Source organism: Pongo abelii, chromosome 13 (genome assembly GCF_028885655.2).
Source record: "Pongo abelii isolate AG06213 chromosome 13, NHGRI_mPonAbe1-v2.0_pri, whole genome shotgun sequence".
In the NCBI taxonomy this organism is placed as follows: Eukaryota; Metazoa; Chordata; class Mammalia; order Primates; family Hominidae; genus Pongo; species Pongo abelii.
The window spans coordinates 7,312,653-7,325,883 of record NC_071998.2 but is presented as its reverse complement, the minus strand read 5'-3'; positions in this window follow the sequence as shown (position 1 = coordinate 7,325,883).

Sequence of the window (13,231 nt, the reverse complement as noted above, 5' to 3'; positions counted from 1 at the left end):
GTGGATTGGAATGTGGAATGAAATTCAATGGAATATGGAATGGAATGTGGTATGGAATGTGGAATGGAATGGAATGAAATGTGGAATGGAATGAGGTTTGGAATTGAATGGAATGTAGAATGGAGTGGAATGGAATGTGGAATGGAATGTTGAATGGAATGGAATGGAATGTGGAAAGGAACGTAAAATTGAATGTGGAATGGAATGTGGAATATAATATGGAATGATGTGGCATGGAATATGGAACTGAATGGAATGGAATGTGGAATCGAATGTGGAATGGAATGTAATTCAATATGGAATGGAATGGAATGGATTGAGGAATGGAATGTGAAATGGAATGTGGAATGGACTGTGGAATGTAATGGAATGGACTGTGGAATGGAATGTGGAATGGATTGTGGAATGGAATGGAAAGGAATGTGGAATGGAAAGGGGAATGGAATGTCGAATGGAACGTGGAACGGAATGGAATGGAAAGTGGAATGGAACGTGTAATGGTATGGAATGGAACGTGGAATGGAAAGTTGAATGGAACTAGGAATTGAACTTGGAATGTAATGTGGAAAGGAAGGTACAATGGAATGTGCAATGGAATGTGGAATGGAATGTGGAATGGATCGTGGAATGGAATGTGCAATGGATTGTAATGGAATGCAGAATGCAACGTGGAATGCAATGTGGTATGGAATATGGAATGTAATGGAGTGAAATGTGGAATGGAAAGTGGAAAGGAATTGAATAGAATGTAGAATGGAATGGAATGGAATGTGGAATGGAATGTGGAGTGGAATGCATTGCAATGTGGAATGGATTGTGGAATGGAATGGAATGGAATGTGGAATGGAATGTGGACAGGAATGCAATGGAATGTGGAATGGAATGAGGAATGGAACATGGAATGGAATGTGAAATGGAAAGTGGAATGGAATGTGCAGTGGAACGTGGAACGGAACGGGGAATGTAATGGAATAGAAATGGAATGGAACGTGGAATTGAATGGATGGAAGGTGGAGTGGAACGTTGAATGGAATGTGGAATGGAACGTGGAATGGAACGTGGAATGGAATGTAATGGATTGCAGAATGGAACGTTTAATGGAATGGAATGGAAAGTGGAATAGAAAGTGGAATGGAATGGAATGTGGAATGGATCGTGGAATGGAACGTGGAATGGAATGGAATGCAAAGTGGCGTGAAAGGCAATGGAATGTGGAATGGAATGTGGAATGGAATGGAATGGAATGGCATTTGGAAAGGAATGGAATGGAATGTGGAATGGAAAGAATGGAATGTGGAATGGAATGGAATGGTATGGAATGTAGAATGAAATGGAATCAAATGGAATGTAATGTTGAATGGAATGGAAATTAGTGTGGAATGCAAAGGAATGGAATGTGAATTGGAAAGGAATGGAACATGGAATGGAATGGAATGTGAAATGGAATGTGGAATTGAAGGTGAAAGGGAATGTGGAATGGAAAGTGGAACGGAATTAAATGGAATGTGGAAAGGAATGGAATGGAATGTGGAGTGGCATGGAGTGGAAGCTGGAATGGGACGTGGAATTGAAGTTGGAATGGAACATGGAATGGAATGTGGAAGGAATGTAGAATGGAATGGAAAAGAATGTGGAATGGAACTGAATGGAATGTAGAATGCAATGTGGAATGGAATTGAGTGGAATGTGGAATGGAATGTGGAATAGAATGGAATGTGGAATGGAATGGAATTCAGTGGTATGGAACATGGAATGGAATGGAATGCAATGTGCAGTGGAATCTGGAATGGAATGGAATGGAACGTGGAATGGAACATGGAATTGAACGTGAAATTTAAGGAGGAAAGGAAAGCGGAATGGAAAGTGGAATGGAACGTGGAATGAAATGTGGAATGGAATGGAATGGAATGTGGAATGCAATTGAATGGAATGTGGAGTGGAATTTAATGGAATGCAGAATGGAATGTGGAATGGAATGGAATGGAATGTGGAATGGAATGTTGAATGGAATGAAAAGTGGAATGGAATGGAATTTAATGATATGAAACCTGGAATCCAATGAAATGGAAGGTGGAATGGAATGTAACGGAATGTGGAATGGAAGCGAAAGTATTGTCAAATGGAATGTGGAATGGATTGGAATGAAATGGAATGGAATCTGGAATGGAACGGAATAGAATGTGTAATGGAAAGGAATGGAATGTGGAATGGAATGGAAGGATATGGAAAGTGGAATGGAATTGAATGGAATGGAAAGTAATGTGGAATGGAATTGAATGGAATGTGGAATACAATGGAATGAAACGTGGAATAGAATGTGTAGTGGAATGTGGAAAGCAACATGAAATGGAATGTGAAATGGAATGGGGAAAGGAATGTTATGGGATGTGGAATGGAATGGAAGGGAATGTGGAAAGAAATGGAATGGAATGAAGAACGGAATATGGAATGGAATGCAAAGGAATGTGGAGTGGAATGTGGAATGGGATGGAAAGGAATGTGGAATGGAAAGGAATTTAATGGTATGGAATGCGGAATGGAACAGAATGTAATGTGGAATGGAATGAAATGGAATGTTGAATGGAAAGTGGAATGGAAAGGAAATGAATGTGGAATGGAATGGAATGGAATGTGGAATGGAATGGAATGTGGAATGGAATGGAATGCTATATGGAATAGAATGGAATGGAATGGAATATGGAATGGAACGGGGAATGCAATGTGGAATGGAATGTGGAATGGAATGTGGAATGTAATGGAGTGTGGAATGGAATACAATGTAATGCGGAATAGAATGGAATGGAAAGCAATGTGGAATGGAATGTGGAATGGAATGTGGAAATGAATGAAATGGAATGTGGAAAGCAAAATGAAATGGAATGGAATGGAATGTAGAATGGAGTGGAATGCAAAGAGGAAAGGAATGTGGAATCGAATGTGGAATGGAACGTGGAATGGAGTGGAAGGGAACGTGGAATGGAATGGAATGGAATGTGGAATGCAGTGCAACAGAATGTGGAATGCAATGGAATAGAATAAACGGAAATTGAAATAGAATGGAATGGAATGTGGAAAGCAATGGAATGGAAGTTGGAATGGAAAGGAAATGAATGGAATGCTTAATGGAATGGAACGGAATGTGGAATGGAACGTAATGGAACGTGGAAGGGAACGTGCAATGCAATGTGGAATGGAATGTGGAAAGTAATGGAATGGAAGTTTTAATGGAAAGGAAAGGAATGGAATATGGAATGGAATGGAATGGCATATGGAATGGAATGTGGAATGGAATACAATGGAACGTGGAATGGAACGTGCAATGCAATGTGGAATGGAATGTGGAATGGCATATGGAATGGAATATTGAATGGAATGTGGAATGGAATGGAATGGAATGTGGAATGGAATGGAAAGGAATGTGGAATGGAATGGAATGGAATGTGGAATGGAATAAAGCGGAAGTTCGAATGGAATAGAGTAGAATGTGAAATGAATTGCGGAATTGAATGAGGAATGGAATGGAATGGAATGTGGAATGGAATGGAATGGAATGTGGAATGGAATGGAATGGAATGTGGAATGGAATGGAATGGAATGTGGATTGGAATGGACTGGAATGTGGAACGGAACGTGGAATAGAACGTGGAATGGTACGTGGAATGGAACACGGAATGGAACGTGGAATGGAACGTGGAATGGAACATGTAACGGAACATGGAATGGAATTGAATGTGGAACAGAATTTGGAATGGAATAGAATGGAATGTGGAATGGGACGTGCAATGGAACATGGAGTGGTACGTGGAATGGAACATGGAGTGGTACGTTGAATGGATCCTGGAATGGAACATGGAATGGAATGGAATTGAATGTGGAATGGAATGTTATAGAATGTAATGTGGAATCCAATGGAATGGAATGTGGAATGGAATGCAATGGAATGTGGAATGGAATGCAATGGAATGTGGAATGGAACGTGGAATGGAACGTGGAATTGAACATGGAATGGAACGGAATGGAAAGGGGAATGGAATGTTATGGAATGGAATGTGGAATGCAAAGGAATGGAATGGAATGAAATTGAATGGAATGTGTATTGGAAAGGAATGGAATCTGGAGTGGAATGAAATGGAATGCAATGTGGAATGCAATGGAATTAAATGGAATTGAATGTGGAATGGAATGAAGCGGACGGTGGAATGGAATAGTGTGGAATGTGGAATGAAATGTGGAACGGAATGTTAATTGGAATGTGGAACGGAATGGAATGGAAAGTGAAATAGAATGGAATGTATCGTGGAAAGGAATGGAATGGAATTTAGACCCGAATGGAGTGTACTGTGGAATGGAAAGGAATGAAGTAGAAGATGGAATGGAACGGAATGGAATGTGGAATGGAATGTGGAATGGAATGGAGTGGAATGTGCAATGGAATGGAATGGAATGTGGAATGGAATGGAATGAAATGTGGAATGGAACGTGGAATGGAAAGGAATGGAGTGTGTAATGGAATGTGGAATGGAATGGAATGGAACTTGTAATGTAATGGAAGGGAACGTTGAATGGAATGTGGAATGGAATGTGAAATGCAATGTGGAATGGAATGTAATGGAATGGTGAATGGAATGTGGAATGGAATGTGGAACGGAAAGGAATGGAAGGTGGAGTGGAAAGTGGAGTGCAACGTGGAAAGGAACGTGGATAGGAACGTGGAATGGAACGTGGAATGGAATGTGGCATGGAATGTGGAGTGGAATGTGGAATGGAATGGAAACAATGTGGAATGGAATGGAATGGAATGTGGAATGGAATAGAATTTAATTTGGAATGGAATGTGGAATGGCATGGAATGCAACCTGGAATGGAATGGAATGCAACATGGAATGGAATGGAATGGAATGGAATGTGGAATGGAATGGAATTGAATGGAATGTAGAATGAGATGCAATTGAATGTGCAATGGAATGTGGAATGGAGTGGAATGGAATGTCGAATGGAATGGAATCAAATCTGGAATGGAATGTGGAATGGAATGGAATGTTAAATGGAAAGGAGTGGAATGGAATGCAATGTGAAATGCATCGGAAATGGAATGGAATGTGGAATAGAACGGAATGGAATGGAACTGAAAGGAATGCGCAATGGAATTGAATTGAATGGAACGGAAAGTGGAATTGAAAGGAATGCTTTGCGGAATGGAATGAAATGGAATGGAATGTGGAATGGAAGGGAATGGAAAGGAATGGAATGGGATGTGGAATGGAATGGAATGGAAAGTGGAATGGCATGGAATGGAATGGGGAATGGAATGGAATGCAATGGAATGGAATGTGGAATGGAATGGATAGGAATGTGGAATTGAATATGGAATGGAATGGAATGGAATGTGGAATGGAAAGAAATGGAATGTGGAATGGAATTGAATGGTATGTGGAATGGAACATGGAATGGAATCGAATGGAATGTGGAATGGAATGGAAGGGAAAGTTAAATGGAATGGAATGGAATGTGGAAAGGAATGTGAAATGGAATGTGGAATGGTATGGATTGGTACGGAATGTGGAATGGAATGTGAAATGGAATACAAGAGAATGTGGAATGGAATGTGGAATGGAATGGAGTGGACTGTTGAATGGAATGTGGAATGGAATGTGGAATGGAATGGAATGGAATGAGGAGTGGAAATTGGCATTGTACGTGGAATGGAACGTAGAATGGAATGTGGAATGGTATGGAGTGGAATGTGGAATGGAATGTGGAATGCAATGGAATTTTTAATGAAATTGAATGGAATGTGGAATCGAATGGAATGGAATAGAATGGAAATGAATTTGAAATGCAATGGAATGTGGAATGGAATGGAATTGAATGGGATGGAATTTGAAATGGAATGGAACTGAATGTGGAATGGAATGCAATGGAATAGGTCATGGAATGAATGCAAAGTGGAATGGAATGGAATGTAATGGAATGTGGAATGGAATGGAATGGAATGGAACGTGGAATGGAATGGAATGGAATGGAATATGGAATGGAATGTGAAATGGAATCAAATGCAATTTGATATGGAATGGAATGGAATATGGAATGGAATGGAATGGAGTGTGTAATGCAATGGAATGGAACGTGGAATGGAATGGAAAGGAATGTGGCATGGAATGGAATTGAATGTGGAATTGAATGTGGAAATAAATGGAATGGAATGTGAAAAGGAATGGAATGGAGTGTGGAATGGAATTTGTAATGGAACGGAATGTTATGTGAAAGGGAATGTGTAATGGAAGGTGGAATAGAATGTCAAATGTAATGGAATGGAAAGTGGAATTGAAGGTGGAATGGAATGGAATGGAATGTGGAATTGAATATGGAATGGAATGGAATGGAATGTGGAATGGAATGAAATGGAATGTGGAATGTAATGGAATGGAATATGGAAAGGAACAGAATGTGGAAAGGAATGTAAATAAATGGAATGGAATGGAATGGAATGTGGAATGGAATGGAAAGGAATGTGGAATGGAAAGGAATGGAATGTAGAAATGAATCGAATGAAATATGGAATGGAATGGAAAGGAAAGGAATGGAATGTGGAATGCAACAGAAGGGAATGTGGAATGGAATTTGGAATGGAATGGACTGGAAAGGAATGGAATGTGGAATGGAATGGAAAGGAATTTGGAATGGAATGTCTTGTGGAATGGAATGGAAAGTTGAATGCATTGCAATGGAATTTGGAATGGAATGGAATGGAATGTGGAATGAAATGAAATGGAATGGTATGGAATTTGAAAAGAAATGGAATTGAATGTGGAATGGAATGGAATGGAATGTGGAATGGTAAGTGGAATGGAATAGAATGGTTGGTGAAAAGGAATGGAATGGAATGTGGAATGGAAAGGAATGGATTGGATGTGGAATGGACTGGAAAGGAAGGTGGAATGGAATGCGGAATGGAATTGAATGGAATGTGGAATGGAACATGGAATGGAATCGAATGGAAAGTGGAATGGAATGGAAGGGAATGTTAAATGGAATGGAATGGAATGTGGAAAGGAATGTGGAAGGAAATGTGGAATGGAATAGAATAGAATGTAGAATGGAATGTGGAATGGAATGGAGTGGACTGAGGAATGGAATGTGGAATGGAATGGAATGGAATGAGGAGAGGAAATTGGAATTGTACGTGGAATGGAACGTAGAATGGAATGTGGAATGGTATGGAGTGGAATCTGGAATGGAATGTGGAATACAATGGAGTTTGTAATGAAATTGAATGGAATGGAAACGAATGTGGCATGGAATGGAATTGAATGCGGAATTGAATGTGGAAATAAATGGAATGGAATGTGAAAAGGAATGGAATGGAGTGTGGAATGGAATGTGTAATGAAACGGAATGTAATGTGAAAGGGAATGTGTAATGGAATGTGGAATAGAATGTCAAATGTAATGGAATGGAAAGTGGAATTGAAAATGGAATGGAATGGAATGGAATGTGGAATGGGAAGAGGGATGCAATGGAATGCAATGTGGAATGGATTGTGGAATGGAATTTGGAATGGAAAGCGGAATGCAATGGAGTGGAATGTGGAATGCAATGTGAAGTGGAATGTAATGAAATGTGAAATGGAATTTCGATTGGAATGTGGAATGGAAAGTTGAATGGAAAGTGGAAAGGTGCGTGGAATGGAACGGAATGGATCATGTAATGGAATGTGGAATGGAATGGAATGGAATGTGTAATGGGATGGAATGGAATGAGGTTTGGAATGTTGAAAGGAAAGTGGAATGGAATGGAATGAGGAATGGAAGGTGGAATTTAATTGAATGGACCTTGGAATGGAACGTAGAATGGAACGTGGAATGGAACGGAATAGAATGTGAAATGGAATGTGCAATGGAATGGAATGGAATGGAATGTGGTATGGGGTGTGGAATGGAATGTTGAATGGAATGATTAATGGAATTTTGGATGGAATGTAATGGAATGTGGAATGGAATGTGGAATTGAATGTGAATTGGAACAAAAATTATGTGGAATGGAACGTGGAATGGAATGTTGAAAGGAAACTGGAACGGAATGAAATGTGGAAAGGAAACTGGAATGGAACGGAATGGAACGTGGAATGGAACGTGGAATGGAACGTGGAATGGAATGGAATAGAAAGTTGAACAGAACATTGAATGGAACGTGGAATGCGATGTGGAATGGAATGTGGAATGGAATGGAATGCAATGTGGAGTGAAATCTGGAATGCAATGTGGAATGGAATGCAGAATGGAACAGAATGGAATGTGGAATGAAATGTGTAGTGGAGAGGTGAATCGAACATGGAATGTAACGGAATCGAAAGTGGAATGGAATTTGTAATGGAATTGAGGAATGGAATGTGAAATGTAATGGAATGGAATGTGGAGCTGAACATGGAAAGAAATGGAATGGAACATGGAATGGATCGTGGAAAGGAATGTTGAATGGAATGTGGAATGGAATGTGGAAAGGATTGTAATGTGGAAAGAAATGGAATGGAATGTGTAATGGAATGGATAGGAATGTGTAATGGAATGTGGTATGGAATGCGAAATGGAAGGTGGTATGAAAATTGGAATGGAACAGAATGGAACATGTAATGGAATGGAATGGAATGTGGAATGGAATTTAGGATGGAATGGAATGCGGAATGGAATTGAATGGAACGAGGAAAGGAATGTGGAACGGAATGTGGAATGGAATGTGGAATGGATTCTGGAATGGAATGTAATGGAACGTGGAATGGAATTTGGAATGGAATGAAGTCGAATGGGGAATGAAATGTGTAATGGAATGTGGAATGAAATGTGGAATGGAATGGAATGGAAAGTGGAATGGAACATGGAATGGAATGGAACAGAACGTGGAATGGAACGTGGAATGGAATGTGCAATGGAACATGGAATGGAATGTGAAATGGAACGTGTAATGGAAAGTGCAATGGAATGTGGAATGGAACATGGAATATAATGAAATGGAAAGTGGAATGGAATGTGGAATTGAATGGATGGAACGTGGAGTGCAACGAGGAATGGAATGTGGAATGGAATGTGAAATGGAACGTGGAATGGATTGTAAACGGAATGTGGAATTGAAGGTGGAATGAAATGGAATGGAATATTGAATACAATGTGTAATGGAATGAAATGGAACCTGGAATGGATCGTGGAATGGAAGGTGGAATACAATGTGAAATGGAATGGAATGGATTGTGGAATGGAACGTGCAATGGAAAGTGGAATGAAAGGTGGAATGGAACGGAATGGAAGGAGGAATGGAATTGATTGGAACGTGGAATGGAATGGAATGAAACGTAGAATGGAATGGAATGGAAGGTGAAATGGAATGGAATGAAACGTAGAATGGAATGAAATGGAATTTGGAATGGAATGGAATGGAATGTGGAAAGGAATGTAATGGAAAGTGGAATGTAATGGAATGGAATGTGGAATCGAATGGAATGGAATATGGAATGGAATGGAATGGAGTGGAATGTGGAATGGAACGTGAAATGCAATGTGGAATGGAAAGTGGATTCCAATGGAATAGAATGAGGAATTGAATGTTGAATGGAATGGAATGGAATGTGGAAGGGAAATGAATGGACTCTGGAATGAAATTTGGAATGGAATGGAATGGAATGTGGAATGGATTGGAATGGAATGTGGAATGGAATACGATGGAACGTGGAATAGAATGGAATGGAATGTTGAATTTAATGGAATGGGATGGAATGCGGAATGGAATGTGAAATGGAATGTGCAAAGGAATGGAATAGAAAGTGGAAAGCAATGTGGAATGGAATGGAACAGAATGTGGAATGCAGTGGAATGGAACATGGAATGGAATGTGGGGCGGAATGGAATGGAATATGGGACGGAATGGAATGGATAATGGAATGGAATGAAATGGAATTTAATGGAATCTGAAAAGGAATTGAATGGAATGGAATGGAATTGAATAAGGATTTGAATAGATTGGAATGAGGAATGGAATGCAATGGAATGGATTGGAATGCGGAATCGAATGTGGAATGGAATGGTATGGAGTGGATTGGAATGTGGAATCGAATGTGAAATGAGATGGAAAGGAATGTGGAATCGAATGTGAAACGGAATGGAATGGAATTTGGAATGGAATGTGGAATGGAATGGAATGGAAAGTGGAATGGAATGGAATGGAATATGGAATGGAAAGAAATGGAATATAGAATGCAATGGAATGTGGAAAGGAACGTGTAATGAAACGTGAAATGGAATGTGGAATGCAAGAGAAAAGAAAGAGGAATTGAATGTTGAATGGAATGAAATGGAATGTGGAATGGAAAGGAATGGAGTGTGGAATGGAATGCGGAATGGAATGTGGAATGGAATGGAACGGAATGTGGAATGGAAAGTGGAATGGAACGGAATGGAAGGTGGAATGGAAAGTGAAATGGAATGGAATGGGATGTATATTGGAACGTGGAAAGGAACGTGGAATGGAACGTGGAATGTGATGCAGAATGGAATGCGGAATGGAATGGAACATTGAATGGAATGGAATGGAACGTCGGATGAATGGAATGGAATGTGGAAATGAAAGGAATGTAATGAGGAATGGATTGGAATGGAATGCGAAATTCAATGTGGAATACAGTAGAATGCAATGTGGAAAGGAATGTGTAATGCAATGGAATGGAATGTGGAATGGAATGGAATGGAAGGTGGAATGGAATGGACTGGAATCTGGAATGGAACGCAACAGAACAGAATGTGGAAGGGAATGTTTAATGGAATGTGGAATGGAATGGAATATAATGGAATGTGGACTGGAATGGAATAGAATTTGCAATGGAACGGAATGGAAAGCGGAAAGGAGGAATAGAATGGAATGGAATGTGGAATGGAAAGGAAGATAGAGGAATGTGGAATGGAATTAAATGCAATGTAGAAAGGAATGGAATGGAATGTGGAATGTTATGGATTCGAATGTGAAATGGAATGGAATGTAAAGAAAGTGGAATGCAAACGGTAATGGAATGTGGAATGCAATGTGGAATGCAATGGAATCGAATGTGGAATCGAATGGAATGGAATGTGGAAGGCAATGTGGTATGCAATGTGGAATGGAATGGAATGGACTGTGGAACGGAATGTGGAATGGAATATGGAATGGAATGTGGAATGGAATGTGGAATGGAATAGAATGCAATGTGGAATGGAATGGAATGGAATGTGGAATGGAATGGACTGGAATGTGGAATGAAATGGACTGGAACGTGGAATGGAATCAAATGGAGTGGAATGTGGAATGAAATGGAATGGAATGGAATGTGGAATGGAATGTGCACATGAATGTGGAATGGAATATGGAATGGAATGGAATGGAATGTGGAATGGAATGTGGAATGAAATGTGGAATGGAATGGAATGCAAAGTGGAATGGAATGGAATGTAGAATGAAATGGAATGGAATATGGAATGCAATATGCAATGGTATGGAATGTGCAATGGAATGTGTAGAGGAATGAAGAATGGAATGTGGAATACAATGGAATGGGATGAGGAATTGAATGTGGAATGGAATGGAAAGGAATGTGGAATGAAAAGGAATGCAGTGTGTAATGAAATGTGGAATGGAATGTACAATAGAATGGAATAGAATTCAGAATGGATTGGAATGGAATGTGGAAAGGATTGGAATGGAATGTGCAATGGAATGGAATGAAAAGTGGAAAGGAATGGAATGGAATGTTTATTGGAATGTGGAATGGAATGTGGAATGGAATGTGGCATGGAATGGAATTGAATGTGGAATGGAATGGAACGCAATGCGGATTGTAATGTGGAATGGAATGGAATTGAATGTGGAATGGAATGTGGAATGGAATGGAATGGAATGGAATGTAGAACGGAATTTGGAATGGAATGCAATGGAAAGGAATGGAGTGTGAAATGGAATGGGATGTAATGTTGAATGGAATGGAATGGAATGTGGAATGGAATGGACTGGAATGTGGAATGGAATGGAATGGAATGGAATGTGGAATGGAATAGGTAATGGAATGTTGAATGGAATACGGAATGGAATGGAATGGAATATGGAATAGAATGAAATGGAATATGGAAGAGAATGGAATGTGGAATGGAACGTGTAATGGAATGTGTAATGGAATGTAGAATGCAATGGAATGGAAAGAGAAATTGAATGTTGAACGGATGGAATTGAATGTGGAACGGAAAGGAATGGAGAGTGAAGTGGAATGTGGAATGGAATGTGGAATGGAATGTGGAATAGAATGGAATGGAATGTGGAATGGAATGTGTAATGGAAGGGAATGGAATGTGGAATGGAACGTGGAATGTAATGGATTGCGATGTATATTGGAACGTGGAATGGAACGTGGAATGGAACATAGAATGGAATGTGGAATGGAATGGAATGGAATGGAACGTCGGATGGAATGGAATGGAATGAGGAATGGAATGGAATGGACTGTGGAATGGAATGGAATTGAATGTGGAATGGAATTTAGAATGGAATAGAATGCAAAGTGGAATGGAATGTAGAATGGAATGGAAAGGAATGTGGAATGGAATGGACTGGAATGTGTAATGGAATGGAATGGAATGGAAGGTGGAAGGGAATGTGTAATGGAATGTGGAATGGAATGGAATGGGATGTGGAATTGAATGGAATGGAATGGAATTCGTTAAGGAATGGAATTTAATGTGAAATGGAATGGAATGGAATGTGGAATGGAATGGAATGGAATGGAATGGAATTGAATGTAGACCGGAATGGAATGGAACGTGCAATGGAACTGAATGGAATATGGAATGGCATGGAACGGAATGTGGAATGGAAATTGGAATGGAATTGAATGGAATGGAATGCGGAATGGAATGGAATGCGGAATGGAATAGAATGGAATGGAATGTGGAATGGAATGTAATGGAATGGAATGTGGAATGCAATGCGGAAAGGAATGTGGAATGTAATGCGGAATCGAATGGAAAGGAAAGGAATGTGGACTGGAATGGAATGGAATGGAATGGAATGGAAAGAATGGAATGTGCAATGGGATGGAATGGAATGAGCAACGGCATGAAATGCAATGTGGAATGGAACGTGGAATGGAATAGAATGTAACTGAATGTGGAATGGAATGGAATGGAATATGGAATGGAATGGAATGGAAGGCATTGTGAAATGGAAG